Source organism: Falco biarmicus, unplaced genomic scaffold, assembly GCF_023638135.1.
Source record: "Falco biarmicus isolate bFalBia1 unplaced genomic scaffold, bFalBia1.pri scaffold_27, whole genome shotgun sequence".
Classification (NCBI taxonomy): domain Eukaryota; kingdom Metazoa; phylum Chordata; class Aves; order Falconiformes; family Falconidae; genus Falco; species Falco biarmicus.
In genome coordinates, this window is record NW_026611833.1 from 1,357,998 (window position 1) to 1,378,871 (window position 20,874).

Here is a 20,874-nt window from a genome sequence, read left to right on the forward strand (position 1 = left end):
ATCCCACTTCTACGGTAGGGCATCAAGATCTGTCTGAAAACTATCTCATAAACTTTCTCTCTTGCTTTTTAAAGGAGAATGGGAACTGGTTTTGATCATTGCTTGAAGTTACTATGCATGGAAAGCAAAAGTTCAGATAACTTACTCAACATGATATGCCCTTTGTTTTCTTTTCCTTTTAATGATTTTGTCTAAGACCTCGGTTTGGCTGTCATCATACAACTTTATAGAAGGCTACCAATCTCCTATTTATAAGCAACTTCGTTTTGTGATGATAGTTAACGAGAACTAATTATCGAGGACTTGAGGAGTGCTGAAATAGATACGATGTGGAGGCTCTATTTGTTTTTTTCCTTTCTGTCCTGGGAATTGAAGAGGCCTTTTATTTCATCTTAGTTGTTGATAATTGAGAGGTTTTCGCACTCTTCAGGCTGGATTCCTAGAGTTCAGGTTTCTTTAGTGCATCAGTGGTGTGCTAGAGTGCGCTATGGTTGAGTTTGCAACATGTGCATCTGGGCCACGCTGCCGTTCAGAGGGATCTTGACAAGCTGGGTAAATGGGCTGTCAGGCCTGTCTTAACAGAATTCAGCAAGGGCAGATGCCAAGTCCTGCACATGGAAAGGAACAACCATTTGCTACAGCACGTGCTGGAGCTGCCTGGCTGGAGAGCTGCTTTGCTGGGAATAGCCAGAGGGTCTTGGCAGAAAGTGAGCTGAGAATGAGCCAGCAGGGTGCCCTGCCGGCTGAGAGGGTTAACGGTGTCCTGGGCGGTATGAAGAGCAGCGTAGCCAGGAGACTGAGGGAGGGGATTGTACGCTGCTACCTGGCAGTCCCTGGCTTGTGTCCAGCTCCCTGGGTATAATTTTGAGCCCCCAGTGCAAGAGAGAGTGGTCTTTCATCCGTGAGCGAGTTCGGTGGAGGGCCATCAAACTTTGCCAGGAGCAGGACTACTTGCCTTTTGGGGAGAGACTGGGGGAACTGGGCTTGTTCAGTGTAGAGAGGAGATGACTTTGAAGGGGACCCAGCAGCAGCTTGCAGCACGTGTAAGGAGAAGCCGGAGACAGGTGCCTCCCAGTGGTGCGTGACAGGAAGCAAAGGTACAAGAGGCATAAATGGAAACAAGAGAATTTCTAATGGAATGTGGGCAGCTTCACCATGGTGAGAACAGTAAAACAGAGAGGTTGTGCAGTCTCCCTCCTTGAACGGTTCAAGATCAGACTGGAAAATTCCTGTGAGCCTAATCTGACCTCAGAGCTGAGTCCGCTTTGAGGAGGCGGTTGGCTGAGAGACTTGCCGAGGTCCCTTGTGACCTGATTTATCCTGTGGTCCTGTGTGCCAGTTGCTTTCTTAATTGATGAAAGCTTGGAGCGTAGTATAGATTGCCCTGGTTACGCCTGTCTTGCCTGTTGACTATCCTTTTTGGTGCAGCATAGAGACCTGCTGGGGATTTTTCTACCTGAGGATAGGCATTAGATCTTGGTTATGCTTTTTGATGTTTTTTACCTTTTCAGGATAACCTGTAAGTGGGTAGAGCACCAGCTAGTAGAGTATATAAACCAGTAAAATCTCTGTCAACAGGGTGTGCTTGTGTGTGCAGTATGAGTACTTCAGCAGTTCATTTATTTACTGTCTTGCTAAAGCACCAGTATTTTGTTAACTGTTTATTAACGTAGCCTATTCATGCTATGCTGGGCTTTTTTTAGTTTAGAGGTAGTTCTTAAACTTTTAGGTATAAAAGTTCAAAGGAGATATAACTCTAGTCTTTTTTGTTTTGTCAATTCAGTGTGACTTGAAAAAGCAGTTGTTTGGAAATGCATTCATTCATTCATGCTGTCTTATGTAAAGTTGACTCCCCAAAGTTTCATTCTGCTATGACATGTAGAGTTGTCCAGGTTAAATGTTTGTATGTGCTGGTTGGTTTTTAGCATGCCAAATCTAATTTCAACATGTCAATTAATGTTTGAACAGCAACAGACGACTTGTCGCAAGGAGACTCAATCGGGTAAGACTTTAAACATACCCAGCACATACCTGAGGAATGATTGGAGAGACGCGGTACTCATTTTGCTTTACTTTTTAAGAAGCTTGGAGAAAGAGGGGAGCGATGTCAGTTGGCGTGCTTCTGAGGAAGAGCTCGATTTTTCTCCCAAGGTATGGTGTATTTACAGTAAATGTCCTGTAAAAATAAGTGATCTGAAGGCAAGTTTTCTGGGGGATTGAAAGAAACTACAGTTCTAGCCAATATTGTTTTCTCCTTAGAAGCAGTCTCTGACCTGCCAGCCTTTTTTCTGCTGTGAGTTTTTCCTAAAAGACCTGTAGCTGTGGCAGAGCATGCAGCAGATTTGTGGTTTGAGGCAAAAGAGCCATAGGCGACGAGATAAACCCCCACAGTTTTGTTTGTTCTTGGTCATTTGAGTCAGATTTTAAGTTTATAAGTTACTAATATAACCTGCTCTGTTCTTCCTCAAACACTGTTAATGTTTCCTGTAGATTTCGTGATAGAATCCTAACTGATAAAGGGCACTTTTTAATGAAGATGTACTGAAATTCTTCATCACCTAGTTCTCCTCTCCTCCTCCTCAGGTTACTCAAGAGTGCTCAGCGGATGAGTTACTCAAACGGGTCATCTTTTTTTCTTCTATTGAGATGGCATTCTGTGCTTGCATGTAATCTCACACTGCATGTTTTCCCTCTTTTTTTTTTTTTTTTTTTTTGAATATGCTTAGGCAGTATTCTTTTTGTCAGCTACAAGCTCTCAGGCCTTTTTTTTTTTTTTGCTAGTGTTCTGAAGAATTATTAACTTCTGCAGTGATGTCTGGAGCATCAGTTCTGTTGCTCTGGGATTCTGCAGCGATGAGGAACCGGTGTTCTAATTCAACCTACTCTGCAATACTGGAGATGCAAGCATGTTTAGTTTTAACATGATTTCATTTTCTTGCACTGATTTAAATATAAATTATGCATTTTTTGGGCATGTTTTTGAAATTTCAGGATATTGTGGTGAGTGTACTTGCAGGGACTAATTAACGCAGTAAGTCTAGGGTTCTTAACAGTTACTTCCCTTGTGCACACTTGCAAGTAAGCATCCAGAAGCTGCGATCTTAAATATAACTGAATTTTACTGAAGTACTACAAATATTAAACCCAGATTTTTTAGAACTGCTATGCATGTAACCATAGTTTTGGGCACAATTTTCAGAAGGGTGCCTGCACGGTATTTTGGGGGGTGAAATACTCACTGAATTGCATACGTGAGGAGTGTTTTTGTACTTAGAAGTACAGGATGGAGCCAGCACCTGACCATTATCAAAAGGACAGCCTGATGACATTTAGTGTTCAAGATTTGATGTGAACAAAAGATTTGTTGTTGTCGTTAGTGGTTTTTTTTAAAAAAATAATTGTTTTTTGGCTTCTTTATTTACAGAAGCTGCAGAAGCCAAACTTGACATTCTTAATGAATGTTTCCCAGCAGTTCAGGAAAAACAGTAAGCTATTTGGAAAAGATTGCATAGTATGCTAATATATAAAAGTAGATTTGCTAAGTCGTTTTTTAAACATTTCTTTTCCTATGGTAAATGAGAAAAGTAGCATTTTGAAAACACAGCACTTAGTCACTTCAGAAAACATAAGTCATGTTGTTAAAATGAAGCTATTAATCCCCTCCTAAGCCTTTGTCCCTGGCCAAGTCCTTCCTCCATCCTGCCCATCCTTGACTTGGTTCCTTTTCCAGACATTCCCAGATTACTCCATTAATCTGGTAACATGCCTGTTGCCATTTCCATAACTCCTTTTGTTGTTTTGACATAACTGCCATGTCTCCAAAGACGGTGAATAATGAAGTATCTTGCAAGTCGGTACCAAAGCAAACTGTCTTTCAAAATCTAAATAATTTGCAAGATAAACAAGAAAGTTGGAACAAGAAAAGCATGATTCGGGTGAAGTTTCACAGAAATGATGACTCTGAGATGACAAACTGGAAAAAAGAGACACCTCAGCTTCTCTCGGATAGTTGTGGTCTTAAGGAGAAAAAGTCAAGCTTCAGTAATGGCTTTGAAAGTGATAACAGTTCTTTGTCAGCAGGAAAAAAACCAATGCTTGAAAGTCAAAGACCAAACTCTGTCTTTCTTGAACATGTGGATGATGAAGATACAGAAGAAGAGCAATGTGAAGTAGATAATAAAGTGTGTGAAGCGCTGAAACAAGGAAGTGAACACTTGTGCTTGAATAGGCATGAAGAAAACGTAAGAGCAGCATTTCACTCGAGCACCAAAGTAAGTTATATAAGGATGATTCAATCACAAAGGTATTTTCTAAGGGTAATAAAGGTAAGAACCAAAAGGTAAACTGGATTTCTGTTAATACTTCACGTATATCCATCTTTTGATCTTCCTTTTTTTATATTAGAAAATGCCTTTACTCCTAGCCAAAGCAGTTTCTTAGGTATAAGAACAGCGTTGGGCAGTATTTTCAATATTTTTTTAATTGGTTGCAGTGGTTTTGCAGGAAAACAAATAGGCAGTATAATTTTTCTGAAATAAATTCAGTTTTTCTCAGCTGTATGTACAGTTTTTTATCTGTCAAGATTTATTGCCATTTAGTAAAATACCTGGTGTGATGGCTGAAAGTGAGGAACCAAAAAGTTTGAGTCAGATTGAGAGCAGGAAGTTAGTGATTTTCCTGGAGCAAAGTAGAGGAAAAGGAGCGTGTTCCAAAACAATGTAACTGAAATGAAAGCTAGAGTTAGGCTGACAGGAAGAATTGCTTCTCAGGAGCTTTGCAGAGCCAGGGCTAATGACTTAGGGCTAATGTCATTGCTGTCTCCTCAGAGATTCCCGTGGAAAAACTGAAGGTGTTGTAAAACAAAGCTCGACAAAGTTTCCCTGTTGTCTTACACAGGAAAAGCATTTTTAAAGTTGTCGATGGGTGGCTAAGAAGGTGCTTGTTTCTGCTATTTCCAGCTGTTTGGTCAATCTCTTCTAGGAAAAATCACCTGAACGGGAAGAAGAGGAGAAGGAGCAGGAAAAGGAAAACACTGGTGAAGAGCTACGAACTGCAGTTGTTGAGGGTGTGAAAAATTCTATTTGTAATGATAGCCATCAAGTCCACAGTGCTTCCAAAGACGACACTGGTGAGAGAAGTGAGTTAGTAAATACTGATCCCAGTTCTTCCTCTATAAATATTAATGCACAGTAAATGAACTGAAATGGTGCTTGACTTCTGAAACAGTAAGTTTTTCCCTTGCCTGTGAACCCTAGTGGGCATTGGCAAGGAGGAAAGTAGCTTTTGTTCCTTTTCGTTCGTTCCTGAAGAACAAATTGTGGCCTTGGATTCCAAACGATGCTAAATGGAGCAGGTGTCATTCTTGGTTTTGTTGCTGTGTTCTCCCTGAAGCGATCAGAACAAAACGCACGGTTGAAAAAGAGGAGGATTAGAGAGTCTTGGTGTGACAGTAGTATTCCCCTTTCTGGCCCGTGCTGTCAGACTGAAAAGTTGTGATTGCTCTTGGCTGAAGCCTGGGAAAGATTTGAGTCAATCTGAGAGAAAGCTGTTCTGTTCCAGTGCCTCACCTTGTCCAGTTTTAAAACGTAGAAAGTCTCTCCAGTGCCACGCTTGTGTGTGCTCGAAAGCATTGCCCCGTCAGTCAGGGCTGAGCACTCCGGTACTCACCTCGGGTCTTGGAGCAGGAGGAGAAGGCACACTTTGCATTGTCTGTCTCCAGAGAGTAGAGTGGTGTGGTAGATGTTACCAGAGCGTGTGTAGCTGCTGATCAAATGCTACAGAGCGGGCCTGGCAGAACCTGCTGTATTCCAGGTGTTGTGCCTATACGTGCTCTTCTGTCGGTGCATTTTACCATAAGCCTGCATTTGGCACAGTGTAAGTAGTCCTAGCTGAGGCTGGAACCAGCAGTTCCCCTCTGCTAGGACGGGTGCCCTCACTGGTCTCTAGCTCCTTTCCCGTTTTTGTGTGCGTGTCTCCACGAGAGCGAATCCTGAATCAGTTTTACCTAACGGACTAGCTTAAAACAGAGAAATGAAGATAGTTTAATCTGGCCAGGAACCTACTGAGACTGAGCCTTGCGTGTGCCTAGTAGAGAAGAGATTGGGATGTTGGCCCCTGAGATAGAGACAAGTTGTGTGTTTGGGGTGAGATTTTGGGCTGTGAGCCTCTCCTCTTTTTAAATGGCAATGCTTAGGTGTCTACCTTCTGGGAAGGTGCAGGGTAAAAACTGCTAGTCAAGGAAGATCTTTTCTGGTAGCGCTACAAAAGGAGCATTGTTTCTTGCTGATCTTAGCGTGAAGATGTGTCGGGTGGTGTTTCTATGGTACTTCTTGTACAGTGGATAGTGGTAGTCAGTGGAAAATTCTGGAGCTGTAGACTGGAGAGCAGGTGACCTAGAACACTATGCCACAGGGCTGCAGCGTGGGGGAGCCTCTTCCTGAGCGTGACACAAGCCCGTGTTCACTGCTGCTTGTAGCTGTGTCAGCTGTTGTGCATAGCCATCTCCTGCTGGAGAGGAGGCAAGAGAGGTGGCGATCCAAAGGAAATACCGTGGTATGTTGTGTGCTGGGTGTGAAGAAGCCCTCGAATTCAACACTCGCTCCTTAGTTTGTCCTCAGCAACAGAACCGCTGTGCACCTTTTGGGCGCAGGGGTGATGGGGAAAAGCAGAGTGAAATAGAAGGGCTCAGTGTCTCCCCTCTTCCTGCATTTGTAGGTGCCCTGACTGCAGTGGGAGCAGAGGAAGAGGAAGATGCTGAATCTCCCTGGGATTCTGAGGTATTCCCTGTGAAGGACACCGGGGTTCCCAGTGGGGCGGGGGTGGGGAGCGAGATCCAGAAGCACTCGGAGCTTGGGCCCTGCCGCGGCTGAGGCTTATTTCCCCTTCTCCTGGTTCTGCTGTATGTTTGTAACTGGGGGCCCTTGAAATACTTGTGCTGTGTGCTAGCTGCTCAGCGAGGCTTGGGGTGAAGGTAGGTCGAGCTAATGATTTGGGTCTCGTGGCAACTGGCCCTTGCAGTTGGGTTTCTAGTACAGTATTGCGGCAGTGAAGTTTCTTGCTGCTTAAAATAGTCTGAGCTTCTCAGCGGGGCTGGCGGGATTGTTGCTTTTTCACCACACAACTCTGTTCCGCTGACGTGTTCAGTGGTTGCCCTTAGGGTCTGCAGCCTAGACGGTGAGCTGCTTTGGGAAAGAGCCTTTCTACCTTTTTGGCCCTTTTTGAGAGTAATGTTCAACAGAGATACCGCACGTGCTGGCTGTGTTTGCCCTTTTAGTTCTTCCTGTCTGTGGTAATGGGTTAGAAGAAAGCGAGCAGAGTCTGTAGCTTACGCCCTCTGACTTTTCTTGTGAGGAAGAAGGAACTCTTCCCCACCCGCTTCTTAAAAATACAAGGCTCAAATGCTGCTGGGTTGTTTTGGTTTTTTTTTTTTTTTGTAGAGCCTTGGTTTGTGTAAGCTTTGTCTTGCTTGTCTTTGTTCAGCCCTTGCAACCGGGAGTAGCAATGTGTTCGCTCCCCACTGCAGGACGTGTGCCTGGGGAACATCAGCACAAATTTGAGTATCGGGTACGAGTTCAGTCGAAAGTTGGGCCCCCCCCAGACCTGCGGTTACGGGTTCGCAACCCACAGCTCGAGTTACCGTGTTAATTCTCTCTTGCGGCTGTGCAGTTTGCCAGCGTGACAGACTAGTTTAGATGAGTTGTGAGGTTTTTGCCCAAGATCTGAAAACACACAAGTCTGCTGTGATTTTCCAATATACTGTGTCTTGACGTGCCCTTTCCAAGGGGCTGATCAAAGGCTTTTGTGATTCCATGCTGTGCAAGTTGGCTTAGCAGGAACATTTTGCGTAGAAATGAGTTGAGAATTTGTACCGATGCTCACGCCCGTGTGTTATGCTCTACAGACGGATTCTGAAAGTCCGGAAGAAGGATCACCTGGTGTGTTGCTTCCAGCTGCAGACAGACACGGAGCACGCTCGCGGATTGTTTCAGGGGAGCGCCACACTGGTAACTTCGTGGTGGACTAAGTGTTTGTCTGTAAACACGTATAGGCTGAAGTGAGCTTTTATCGATGTCTGCCTTAGGAATGCGCTTACGGTGTGGGTGCGCGCTATAGCAGTGAAGTGCTTAGTATTTGTTAATTAACACCAGCTCTCACGGCGCTTGCTGGCAAGTTGTAAGGGAAGTTACCTTGTTTGCGTTGCGTGTGTCCTTTGGATGTGTTTGTATCTCCTTGGGTTCGGGTTCTTGTGGCATAGTGCTGAAAGTGTATGTGGTTTAGGGCTGACCTGTCTGAACACCTGAACGTTCTTGGATGATAACGTAGCAGGAGAAAGCTATGATCTGGCCAAGCACTTTCCCCCCGTCTTAATTTTTGATACCTTGCTGTTATGCTTTGCCTAGGAGCTAAAATGTGACTGAAAGTTCAGGGTTTGTTGTGAAGGGCTTCTGCCTGTAGTTTGTGCCGCTGTCTCTTGAGCATCTGGAGTGTAGAATGGCAGGGAAGTTTTGCTGTTGGCGTAGAACTCTCATCTGAAGGATTTCTCCTTTACTAAATGGTCAGTCCTGCATGTAGTTTTTTTCTTATTTTGTGTTAAGATTGTTGTCACAAGTAGGGTGATTCAAGATGCACTTTAGGTGTAAGTAAGTAATATGAAGTCATGCTGTTTATAAAAATGTGTGGTTTTTCACTGCAGGTGAGAACTCAGGATCTACCTTTCATACGTCATCATCAGGTGAAAAAGAAGACATGAAGGATGGCATTGAATATTATGGTGTGCAGGTATGTAAACCCAAATATTTTGGATTGCAGTCTGATTCAGTAGGCTGTATTATACACTAAGGTAAAGAAAACTTACCAGTCAGTGAATAATGCTTATGGGACGTCCTGTAGGTGAAGGCTGCGTTACAGTCTGAAGGAAAGCTGGATACAGTCTTCTTATGGTGGGGTAAAATCCTTGTCACTATGTCGGATGCTTGCTGTTACACTGATTTTTTTTCAGTTGGTTTGCTTAAATTTTGAGGGGTGTTTTTCCTCTTGTGCACTGCTGAGAAACAGTGCAGCCAAATGCGGGTTTTATTGCCTGTGCAAAATGCACGTTCAAGTGAAGAGGGAGATTTGTCTGTAATAGGCTGATCTGTTTGATGAAACATGCCGGTCTTCCTCTTTGTAAGACAAGGATCAAAGAGAACACCTTGAAATGTGGTGACCTTTCTGAGGCTTCCCCAGCCTCTGCAAAATACGCTCTTGTTTGGCCACGCGAAGTGTTTGAAAAGGGTTTCTCAGAGGGTATCCTAGAGGGGAATAAGGCAGGCGTCCTGCTTGTGTTGGGCGTGCGGGGCAGGGCTGCACAGCGGGGTCTGGCGTCCTCTGGAACACCCGAAGGGACAGCGTAGCAAATGATTTCCACCCCACAGCCGGGCATCACGAGAGAGGGACGTGCCTAATTCTAGCAGGCAAAGCGCAGGACTTAAGCCTGTTGCAAGGCGGTAGTAGTTAGCCAGTGAGCTTGGGAAGGGGGAGGGTGAGACAGGTGGTGTCTGGCTGAGGTGCTCCTTCCCTCTTGTGAGCGGAGGGGTCTTTGCCGCGGGGGAACAGGGCCTGGCTGACGAGAGGAGCGCGAGGAGCATGAGGGTCTCAGCCCGCTGGGACACCAAGGCTGCAGGCCCTGTTCAGAAGGCACCACGAGCCGAGGAGGCGTGTGGGCAGGACTGTGACACGGGGCAGAAGCAGTCGGAGCTGTTGAGAAACAGAGCGTGGGGACAGGGGCTTGAGGGGGCTGGGTAGGGTTAAGGCGTGGTGCGGTTTTCCTGCGAGCTTGGGTTCCTGATTCCTGGGATGAGGGCAGGAGCAGGCAGGTTTCCCTAATAAATCCTTTCCTTTGCACCTTGGAGTGGAATTTATTATTTCTGAAGCTTGGGTGAAGAAATAATCCTCCCTTAGCCAGTTCTCTGTGTGGTGAACGGTAAAAAGCTTGTCATGTTCATTCCCGTTGGGTTAGCTTAGGTGGCCGGGGACTGTGCAATGCCAGACGGTAGAGCGCGATGGAGGGAGGAGGGTGGGTGAGGAAAATGTTGGCAGTTTAATGAAAAATGGTATTAAAGCAATAAACCGTGAAAAATAAACATGCTGTGTGACAAATGCCGGCGGTTACAGAAAGCAAGCAGGCTAAAAGGTAAAAGCAACCCTAATGCCTAGGCAAACCTAACCCAAGAAACTGCTGACTCTGAGTCCTTCTCTTGTTAAGAAGATGGTGTGCAGTGAACCTTTCATTTAGTGTCCCTTGATTTTTGTAGTGAAAATGGCTTTCAAAATGCCTTATTTCTATTATAGGATGAGTTTGCAACAGAAATTGCATAGATTAACTGTAATATTTTTTCTTGATAATCTTTCTGTCTGTACCTGTTTACTTAAGGATAAATATATTTTAGAAACTACCAACTTGATAGAAAAAACCAGCACATGAAAATCACACTGATAAGGCAGAAATTTTACATCAGAAATTTCACAGCAGAAAATGAGGAATTGCACAGTGCTGACAAGCAGTTAAGTCCAAAACCTTCGGAAGAAAGATATGCAAGAATGTGAGTTGAAAATGAGAAAAGGAAATTGAAAACAAATTGTAAAAATGTTACAGCAGAGCTAAAGCAGCTGCCTGGTGAAATTCATGAAACTGGGAAAACTCCTTCCCTTGTGGAAGAAATGTCAGAAGATGGCTTCAGTGCTGAGCTGAAGAGTTCTCATGTTGTTTTGTCTCATGCAACAGAATCAAGTAACAACTTAGAAAGTAAAGGTGAATTTGGAGATACTAAACTTATGCTAGGTGGAAAAGTACCCAAAATGGAAACTGTAATCCGAGTCTTGGTGTCCTTTCTGATCAAGATAACTGAAATGCAAACATGGAAGATACCTGGAGTACAGATGAAGAAGATTGCACAACCAATATCAGTGATACAAAGATGCCTCTAGCAAAAGGAGAGAGAGAAAAAAAGCGCCTCCTATGGAAACGGAAGAGAATGAAAATGGAAGTAGTAGAAATGCAGTGGGAGGTCCTGAATACTCCCCGAGATACAGCTTTAAAACAAGTCTTTTGGATGACATTTCTAATATTATTCCTAAAATAAGACAGTTCCTACACGTGGTGAAAATGCACTTCTTGTAACAGAGAGGGAACTTGGAAAAGACTCTGGATTTAGTGATGATGTTCCCAGGGACTGCTTTATCGACAACAAAATAGGAGAAACAGAAATGGAAAGTCTTTTTGCAAGTGCTCAGCAATCATGTGTCATGCTGAAAAGGAATCTTGATGAAGAACTAAACCAAGATACGGGAAGATTTAAGGGTAAGGTAGGAATGCTGCAAATAGTATTCCTGGCTTTGGAGAAAGAGAAGGTACAGCTGCCAGAAGAGGTGGTTCACCTGCTACTCTTTAATCTCGCTCCGGATCAACGGTGCTGCTCACTTTAGCTATTCGTCACGAAGGGGAGATGGTTCCTACAAATTGGGTTTTGTTCTAATGGAAATAGGTGACTGGTGAAGAAAGAGGGCAGTGGAGAGTTGTCTTTTCCCCCATTTTTGGAAAACGGAATGCATTATTGTTCCAGTTTAACAATAGGTGGCACTTGGTTCCAGTGCAAGTAGTTATCACTTCATTGCCTTTAAAAGAAATCCATACAATTATATCAGTTCTGATTCTGAATCAAAGAATGAAAATAGCTTCTAAACAGGGTCCTGACTACTAATTCATGTGCTGTGCTATCTGCGTGGTGTGTCTTCATTGCCTTTCACTAAAATTCCTCTTTCCTGTGAAACCAGTTGTGTTTGTGGGTTTGGGATCTTTTTTTCTTTCCTCTCCTTGTTCGCAGATCCACTTGATTTTTTTCTGGTGGTGTTACAACGAACATTGTGCAGTCCTCCTAACGCTTTGTCCATCAGTAATGTTTTCACTTTTTTCTTGTTCCTGTTTTAAGAGACACTATTGTTTTCTTTCTAAGGGCTGTATTTTTGTTATGTCTTGCATCATGAGTGAATTCAAAGTACTTTCAATGGCATAATACACTTTGTAGTGTAATTTTGTGAAAATGCTTCTGTATGAATTACAAAAAAGATCATTTTATATTATTTCAGGGGTAAACCCTGAATTAATCAATCTTGGATGTGGTGTTTCTGTCTTCTAGAAATACGTGAAGCTTAACTTTGTTTTTATAGGTTAAGAAGGAAAAAAGCAAACAAAGATGTTCAAAAGTGCAGACCATGGCAAAACAGGAGTGTGTGGATAAATTAATTAACATCACTAATCGGCAAATGAAACAAAAGATTACTGTAAGGAAGAATGACTGTTTGAAAATGGAGAGTGAAAACACAATAGAAGAAAAAGACAAAAGGAGTTTTTCATCTGGGGAGAGCTCAAACTTGATTAAAGTGCCAATGAAAGGGTAAGCTAAGGAAATAATCTCTAGCTCTTATTTGTAGTGCTATGTAAGTGTCTTAGGTTTTCTGATACTGTGGTAGTTGAAGTAGTTTCCTCAGTGGTGAAAGCCATAGTGAGTAGTCCACTGCTTCTCAAAAAATGAAGAAAAATTCTTTTTTGACAAAATGAAGCGCACGATGGAGGTTCAAATTTATTGCCTGCTCTAAAAAAAGAAAAGGGGAAACCAAAAGAAAACCCCCACCTAAATTCCTGTGATTTCCATGTCAACACTGAGGTAAAATGCATCTTCAAAACCAGAACTGAAGACTGGAGAAAGCAGTTATTTTTGTAGGAAAAGGCCACCTAGAAAAGAAAAGTAGGAACTTGGGGTTTGCTACTCCTCCCTTTTCTAGGTGATTTTAGTGATCTCCGTGCAGTTGGTGTTTTCCTTTTCATTAAGTTAATATGCCCTTTGTCAGGAGAGGGGAAAAGATGATATTACCAAACCAATCTCAAAAGTCTAAAGAAGGCACACGTATTTTTATGCAGACCTAAGCAGGAGCTTTTTCTGTCTGTCCTTCAAAGGAATCTCTGCTCTAGGTGCTTTCTGTACCGTGGCTATTGGATATAGTCCAGCTTAACCTGGATCTAGCTCAGATTCCACGTGTCCCCCTCACTCCTAGGGGAAGGGTTTTAAATACTTGGGCATATTCCACGATCTTTACAGTCAAGTCTGTGATTTTATCATAGATATTTTTTGTCTCGGTTGTTTCTGGACATCATCTTAAGTATGTCTGTTTCACAGAAATATTTTTTATAAACCTATTCACTTGGTGATTTTTTTTCCTTCTTTCTGTGTAATGCAGTAAAATTGCCCTGAATGCCAAAGGTGCAAAGAAAAGTAAAAGACAGCCTTCAAAGCAGAAGGCTCATCAGCAGATGAGCTCTTCCAGTGGCAATCATGGTCAAGTACCGGATGAGAGCACTTCCAGTGAAACATCTGAGGATGAAGGAAGGTATGCCTATAAGGAATGTTGAAAATAAGACTTACTTAATGATAAAAATTGGCCTGAGAGCTAGAGGCTAGTTTGGGTTTTTGTTGTGTGTTTAGGTTTTTTGTAAACCTGACGCCTATGAAGATTCTTGTTCTTTCATGTGACCACCTGATGTTCTTTCTTGTTCTTTCTTGTTCTTTCCTGTGACTACCTGATGCGCTTTGTGTTGACAAACACTTCACTTTTGTTTAGAGTGCTTTTGAACATGCTGGCCAAGTCAACAATGAGGTCACGTGCACAAATTCTGATTAATTACATGAGTGTGTGCACAGGCATAGAAGTATTTCATGTGTTTAAAAAGGGTGAGGTATCTCAGTTTTTTTCACTGCAGGTACCTCAGGATTTTTTGCCCTGCTCCCCGCTCCACCTTTTCTCTTGCAGCTGTTCCCTCCTGACTTCTTGCCCACCCTGAACTTACTTGTGTGGGTTGTGGCAAAGTGCGAAAGAGAAGTTGTTGACACTGTTCAGCCCTAGCTAAAAATCTGGTGTGTTAGCAACACTGTTTTGGTCAGAAATCTAACGCACAGCCCTGTGTGGGCTGCTGTGAAGAAAATAAACTGCATCCCAGCCAGACCCAGGACACCAGAGAATCCAAAATTACAGTTCTTTGACCTGTAGGAGAAGGATTCTCAGTACTGAAGGGAGCTGAACCCCTGGTATTAAACAGGGAATGCACGTAACCGTATAGCTCCGTGTCTGTAGCTGTAAGATTTCTGTCACTTTGCGTGAAGTTTAGGGAACAGTTATTTCAACTGTTTGCTTAATATCTTGCGGAAAAATTAGCCTTCCAGTAGACATTAATAGCACACAATAATTGTTTCAGTCTTGAACTATATCTAGCAAAGTTACTATGCCAGATTTTAGTTTAATTCAGTTCTGCAATTAAGTTTTCAAAGCTACGGTAGGTATTATTCATAATGCAAAGTAAGCATTTCAGTACTGAAATATATTTCTGTTTTCTAGACCTGCAGCAACAACCAGGAGTGAAAGGAACGAGGTACTGTAAAACTAGTTTCTTGGTAAACAGTCTCTATCAGCTTTTAATCACTTCGATGGGAGCAGTGTTTATGTAGTGATCAACCAGATGTACAAATTGCTGCTGGTACGCAGCTTTATTGTATTTGAGACAAATCTGTGGGCTGTGAAGGAGAGAATGAATCATTCCTGCATTTGTAATGGTCTGTAATACTAGACAGTGGAATTACAGAAAGTACTGTATTTTTTGTAGGTCAGCATACCAATGGAAGTAACTGATGGCCCTGGTTTAACTCACTCATCTGACCCAACTTCAGAGGATGTCCGGTTAGAAGCTTCAGCCTACAAGGAGACTATGCTGCTGTTGGAAGAGCTTAGCGTGGTTCATACGGGTATGTTTTCAAGTCTCTGTCTTCAGCTGTTACAAGTTCCCCTTAAAACATGATTTCTTTGTAGGCACTCCTAAGTATTTTAATTTCATATTTTGATATAGTATCTCTTTGTGACTAGAGATCCCCCTCAAAAGCTGTGAAACTGTCACCTAACCTGAGATGTTGCCTGCATTACCAGCCGATGTGCCTTACGTTATCATTGGTTCTCTGTCTAGTCAGAGCTGGAGAAGCAGTTTCTTGCAAAGTACAGTTCAGCTCCTTCTAATGCGGTCATCAAAAGTCAGCAAGAGCTTTTTCTTCTTTATATCCCCTTGATGTGGTTTAAGCCCAGCCACACCTAAACACCTAAGCACCACACAGCCACTCACTTGTTCCACCCCAGTGGGGTGGGGGAGAGCATCGGAAAGGGAAAAGTGAGAAAACTCATGGGTCGGCATGAAAACAGTTTAATAGCAAAAGCCACGCACGCAAGCAAAGCAAAGCAAGGAATTCATCCAGCACGTCCCATGGGCAGGCGGGTGTTCAGCCATCTCCAGGACAGCAGGGCTCCGTCACGCATAACAAATACCTGGGAAGACAAAGTGCCGTCACTCTGGATGTCCCTCCCTTCCTTCGTCCTCCCCCAGCTTTATATGCTGAGCATGATGCCGCGTGGCATGGCACATCCCTTGGGTCAGCTGGGGTCAGCTGTCCCAGCCGTGTCCCGGCCCGGCTCCTTGCGTACCCCCAGCCTGCTCGCTGGTGGGGTGGGGTGAGGAGCAGAAAAGGCCTTGGCTCTGTGTGGGCGCTGCTGGGCCATAACGAACACATCCCCGTGCTACCAACCCTGTTTGCGGCACAACTGTAAAACATGGCCCCGTACCAGCGACTGCGAAGAAAATTAACACTATCCCAGCCACAACCAGCACACCCCTCAACAGCTAATGACAAAGAGTACAGCAAAATAATGGCTTTGCTTAAAAATAATAAGTACATATATATAACAAATTTCAACTGTCATAAGATGCTTGCATATGTGCACAAGGCATTATATAAACATAAGCATCACTTACTAGGGCTCTTAAACTATGCTAAAATTTCATTAGGCAAGTGTTAACCTTGGCCGAAGGCCAAACTCCCCCCCCAGTGCTGCCACTGCCCCTCCTTGACAAAACGGGGCGAAAAAGCTGGTGGGTCAGTGTGAAGGCAGGGCTGTCACTTCCCAGTGACTGTCACTGGCAAAACAGACTCCACCGATTAAAATACATTTGGATAGTGAGAAACAAAGACCCCAAACCTGAGAAGGACACGTCGGCACCCCCCCTGCTCAAGCTCTGCTGCGCTCCTTCCCTGCCACCTCCCCAGGCAGCGCGGGGAGGCTGCGGTCGGCAGTCGGGACGTAGCAGTTTCTCTGCTGCTCCTTCCTCGTCCCTTTTCCCTGCTCCAGTGTGAGTCCTCCCCCAGGCTGCAGCCCTTTGGGGAAAATCTCCTCCAGCCTGGGCCCTCCATGGGTCGCAGGTCCTTCGGGAAGGATCCGCCTGCTCTGGCACGGGGTCCTCCGCAGCACTGCGCTGTGGGTATCTGCTCCAGCATGGTTCTCTCCGGGGCTGCAGGGGAATCTCTGCTCTGGCACCTGGAGCAGCACCTCTCCCTCCTCCTTCGCTGACCTGGGTGTTCGTTTGCGGGGCTGGTTTTCACATGCTTTTCCCCTTCTCTGCCCGTGTGGTGGTTTCGCCCTTTCCTACGTTTGTTTTTCCTGAGGAGCTGCCAGCACGGCTGAGAGGCTCAGCTGTGCCCTGCGGTGGGTCCATTGAAACCGTCCATGTCCAGCACGGGGCGACCCCTGGCTTCTTCTCACAGGGACCTTCCCACTAACCTGCCACCTGCACCTAATACAGCAAAGCACTGAACAGCTTATACATTGGGCAGTATTTGTGCAGCTTTGTGTCTTTTCTGTCTCAAAACAGGTTCTGCTACTTTGTTGAAAATGCAAAACATGCTTCTTGAATATGAACAGAGAATAGAACGTCAGAAAAATCGGAATAAAGCGCTCTCAAGAGAAGTGAGGAAATTGGAAGATGAAAGGGAGGAGTCACAGTTCAGAGCGGAGAAGACTCAAGATTTGAAATCCGTGTTGGCTCACCAAGAAGCGGAATGGAAAAGGGGTATCCAGAGCCTTAAGTATGTAAATTGTGGTCTGATAACGTATTATCTTGTCAGTGGTTTTGTTCCGAAAGACACCGATGGTGCAGGCAACAGGATGAGAAGTTTCCAGTCTTTTGGGTTTGGGTTTTTTGAATCCCGTGGGCCAGTTATGCTATGAAGTACATAATGTGAGAGGGGAAAAACGTCCGGATACCAGCTCCATGTACAGTCTTCTGGATGTTGTTCTAACTTTGTTTTCTAGCAAGAAAAGAGCAAGAGAGTGTGTACGGGGAAATCAGATTTATAAGAGAGATCTGAGAGATGGTTGGGTGTGGGTTTTTTTTTCGTTTTGTCCTCGCAGCTTCAGTTGGCCTATAATACTAGGATTTCTGGTAACTCCACCCAGTGCAAGTCAAACCAGAGCTTAGAGCATTTGTTTGCTTACCTGTTTGTTTGTTGGAAAGGTCAAGTTTGGGATTGCCCCTTTCCCCACACTCCTGAGCTAGACCCGGAGGTGTGAGGTTTCTCATCGCTGTTGACATCACGTCCGACAGGGGTGGCCAGCAGGCACCGTAGGCAGTTGAGCAAGGACAACTGCAGAGCCCTGGCCTGGGAGGGGAGATCTCCTCGTGGTGATCCCCGGTGGGATGGCGTGGCTGGGGAGCTGGCCCAGCAGGGCCAGGCGGCCCAGGCAGAGAGCGAGCTCAGCAGGAGCCACCGTGAGCTGGCAGCTGGGGCGGCCCGCAGCGGCCTGGGCTGTCTGGGGGGCAGCAGTGCCAGGGCACTGGGGGCAGTGAGTGCCCACCCCTCCTCAGGGCTTGCTGAGCTGTGTCTCGAGCCCGGGGTCCGGTTTTTGGCCGCCCAGCCCAGGAGATCTTGCCCAGCCCGTGTGAGGTCGGCAGGGAGATGCCGGGCTGGCGCGGGGGCAGGAGCACCAGCCCTGTGAGGGGAGGCTGCGGGAGCTGGGCCTGGGGGAGTTGGGCCTCCCAGCGCGGGGGAGGGGAGTACGAGGAAGACGAGGCCGGTCCCAGCTTGGCCTGGGTTTGACTTCAGCAGGTGTTCAAAATCCTCAAGCATCTGTCAAGTATAAAGAAGTAGTATTTTCATTCTAAGTGAATTCTCCAAGCAGCGTTAATTTGTACTTTCGAAAGTTACACTTTTTGCGAAATTACCCTAGAAACTACTTGTAAAGCTTTTTCCTTGCAATATACGCCATTCAAATACAAACGTTTGTCAGTCTTTCAAGTAATTTTAGTGGTGGTTGATTCTTGTTTTGCAGAATTTCTAAAGCAGGCTTTCAATTGGCAGTTCTTCCCTTACGCTGACACTTGATTTTTTAAATTTTTTTTTTTGTTCACTGTTGCGAGTATATGGGAAAAAATAGTCAAAATAATGATCAAACACAAAGCTGCTTGCTTGTTTGGGTACCGTGGGCACACCATGGACCGTTTTTTACCATGTCAGTGCTTATTGCTGATTGTTTCAGTTGGTAAAGAAGCTGACCTTCCATAAGGCTTTCCTTGTAAGTCAGCTTCAAAATGAAATTGCTGTAGTTTCTCCCAGAGGTAGATCCGACTGGGGTTTAAAACTGTTTTTAATCGTATTCAGCTTAAACCCCATGCATTTCTGAATCTGGTTTTGAACACTGACATCCTTCTGGAGTAAACAGAAGCTGCTTGTTCTGCCTGTGGTCAGCAGTTGTTTTAGACTTACAGAAGGCTTGCTGAAAAATTGTTGGGTCTGCCATAGGTAAGTGGCGTGCTGATTCACCAGTATTGCTTCTGGTCACTGAATCCGTAATGTGTAGGCAATGCTCAGTATACTAAGAAAATGTATACTAACCATAGTAAAAGTTTACGATGCTTTGATCTGATGAGACAACAAACTCCTTTTTCAGCAAAATGGCTGTAATATGAAGATGGATTTTTTTAATTTTATTATAGAAGTGTGCACACTGGTGTGTGTTTCCCTATACAAACTTACAAATAACTGATAAATCACTCAAAGTTTTTTTTCTGTATCTTGTACAACTGATACCATGCACAATGGCATGAAGTTAGAATTCTTTAAAAAGTTGAAAAGTACAGTAAAAATATGAACTCTGAAAACGTTTAACATTTTTTATGGTTTGAGTTGTCTCTGCAAGTTCATCATGTGGAATATCTACTTTTATATCAGTGCTTTTGTTTCTCAAATACTCCGTTAAATCCCAGATCTTCTTTGAAACAAGAAGAAGAAAAGAGGCTCAGAGTAGAAGTGCTGTGTGAGAAAAGGAGAGAAGACCTCCGAAGGAAAGAAGATCAATGTTGTAAAGAGATGGAGGAGAAACAGAAACTTGAGTTACAGTCTAGGAATTTAGAAATGGAGTTAAGAACACTGAGAAAGCTCTTGAAACAGGTCTATTAAATAATTAATTAAACTCTTTGTCTTATTTTCTGCTTCTTTTCAATTGTATTCCAGTATGCCTAGAGAAGGAGGCGCTTTGTTCACGGAAGAGGCGTTGGATAACAGTTGTCAAATTTTGAGGACAGTAGAGTACAGTTGGTTCACAATTGGGCTGTTCTTTTTTTTTTTTTTGCTTTGCAGTTTATTATTCCCTTTTTCCTTTTTCAAAATTTAGGTTTCACTTGTATTTCAGGCAAAGCCTGACCTTTTTTTGAATTACTACAAAACATCCTGTATTTCGCCTTCTTAAATTTTCATAAGAAAATTTAAATTTATTTATTTATAGGTGGATTATCATAACGGTGGGGAATCAAAAATGTTTTCAAGTATGCAAGGGAGAATGGGAAGATGTATTGCTAGCTCTGTTTTTTCTTAAGATGCAAGCAGTTTTATTGTATTACTGCAGGTTGAAGAGGAACGTGATGAAACACAGAGACAGCTCTCTCAGGAAAAGAGGGCCAGAGCCCTTCAAGAAGGAATTTTGAACAACCACCTTGGGAGACAAAAGGAACTAGAAGAAGAGACAAGAAGATCTGTCGGAAAAAAATCAGAGGTAAGCAGATTTTTTTTCTAATAAATTACATTTCACCATGTTTGTTTTAAAGTCATAATAAATCTTACATAACTTTTTCTGTTTCTTGATGTTTATTTACTGTTTACCAGTGTAACTTATCTGGGTAAATACCTTTCTTGTTTTCTCTTATGTCTAAAAGTTCTGGAAAGCAGCATCACTCCTGTATGTACCTGAATTACTTGTGCAAGTCGGAAGCTAATAGAAGACACTATTTACACCGTTTCTTAACCTATCTGTTATTTTCCATTTCATAGACATTTTGTCATCGCTTTTTAGGCTTTCTAGCAGTGAAACACCTAGCTACCTATGGCAAGGTTGACCAGGAAGAAAGTTGTTTGACAGTGTTTGTGTTTCCATTGCTTTTATTTTTTAATTAGTTATTCCCTTATTGAACTTACTTCAAGTATGCCTTTCTTTGCCACCTCCACATAACTAAAATTTTATGATCGACTCTCAGCAATGAATTCAACTCTCTGTAAGAGTTAGAGTAACTGGAGGAGAAAAAGCAATCATAAACACTGTATTAAAAAAGATCTTGAAAAGAGTTTACTGAATTTCCTAAAGAATGTGCAGTGCCTTGAAGCCTTTTTGTTCTTGGCTGTGCTGCCCAATAAATGTAGGGTGAATGTGTTTAAGTGGGAAAAAGTTATACATACAATAAAGAGGAAATATACAGGACTATTGCATTCCGGGGGTGATTGAGTCTTATAGCTAACGTTCAGTAATACAAAAGGATAAGTGTTCAGAAGACATTTGAGAAGGAAAATACCCTTTCTGGCCTTGTTTTTACCAGATCTGTAGCACAACTAATTCAACCTTAAAGGCAGTATTATAAAGGCATGCACATACAAGAAAGCGCTGTCATTTTAAAAGCTTTGGTTGCTGGTTTAAGGGGGGAAAAAA

General features: G+C 43.6%; 1 pseudogene; it reads left to right on the plus strand.

The window, feature by feature from the left end:
• LOC130143374 (ankyrin repeat domain-containing protein 26-like) overlaps nucleotides 1-20,874 on the plus strand; it is a 279,082-nt pseudogene that overhangs the window by 249,907 nt on the left and 8,301 nt on the right.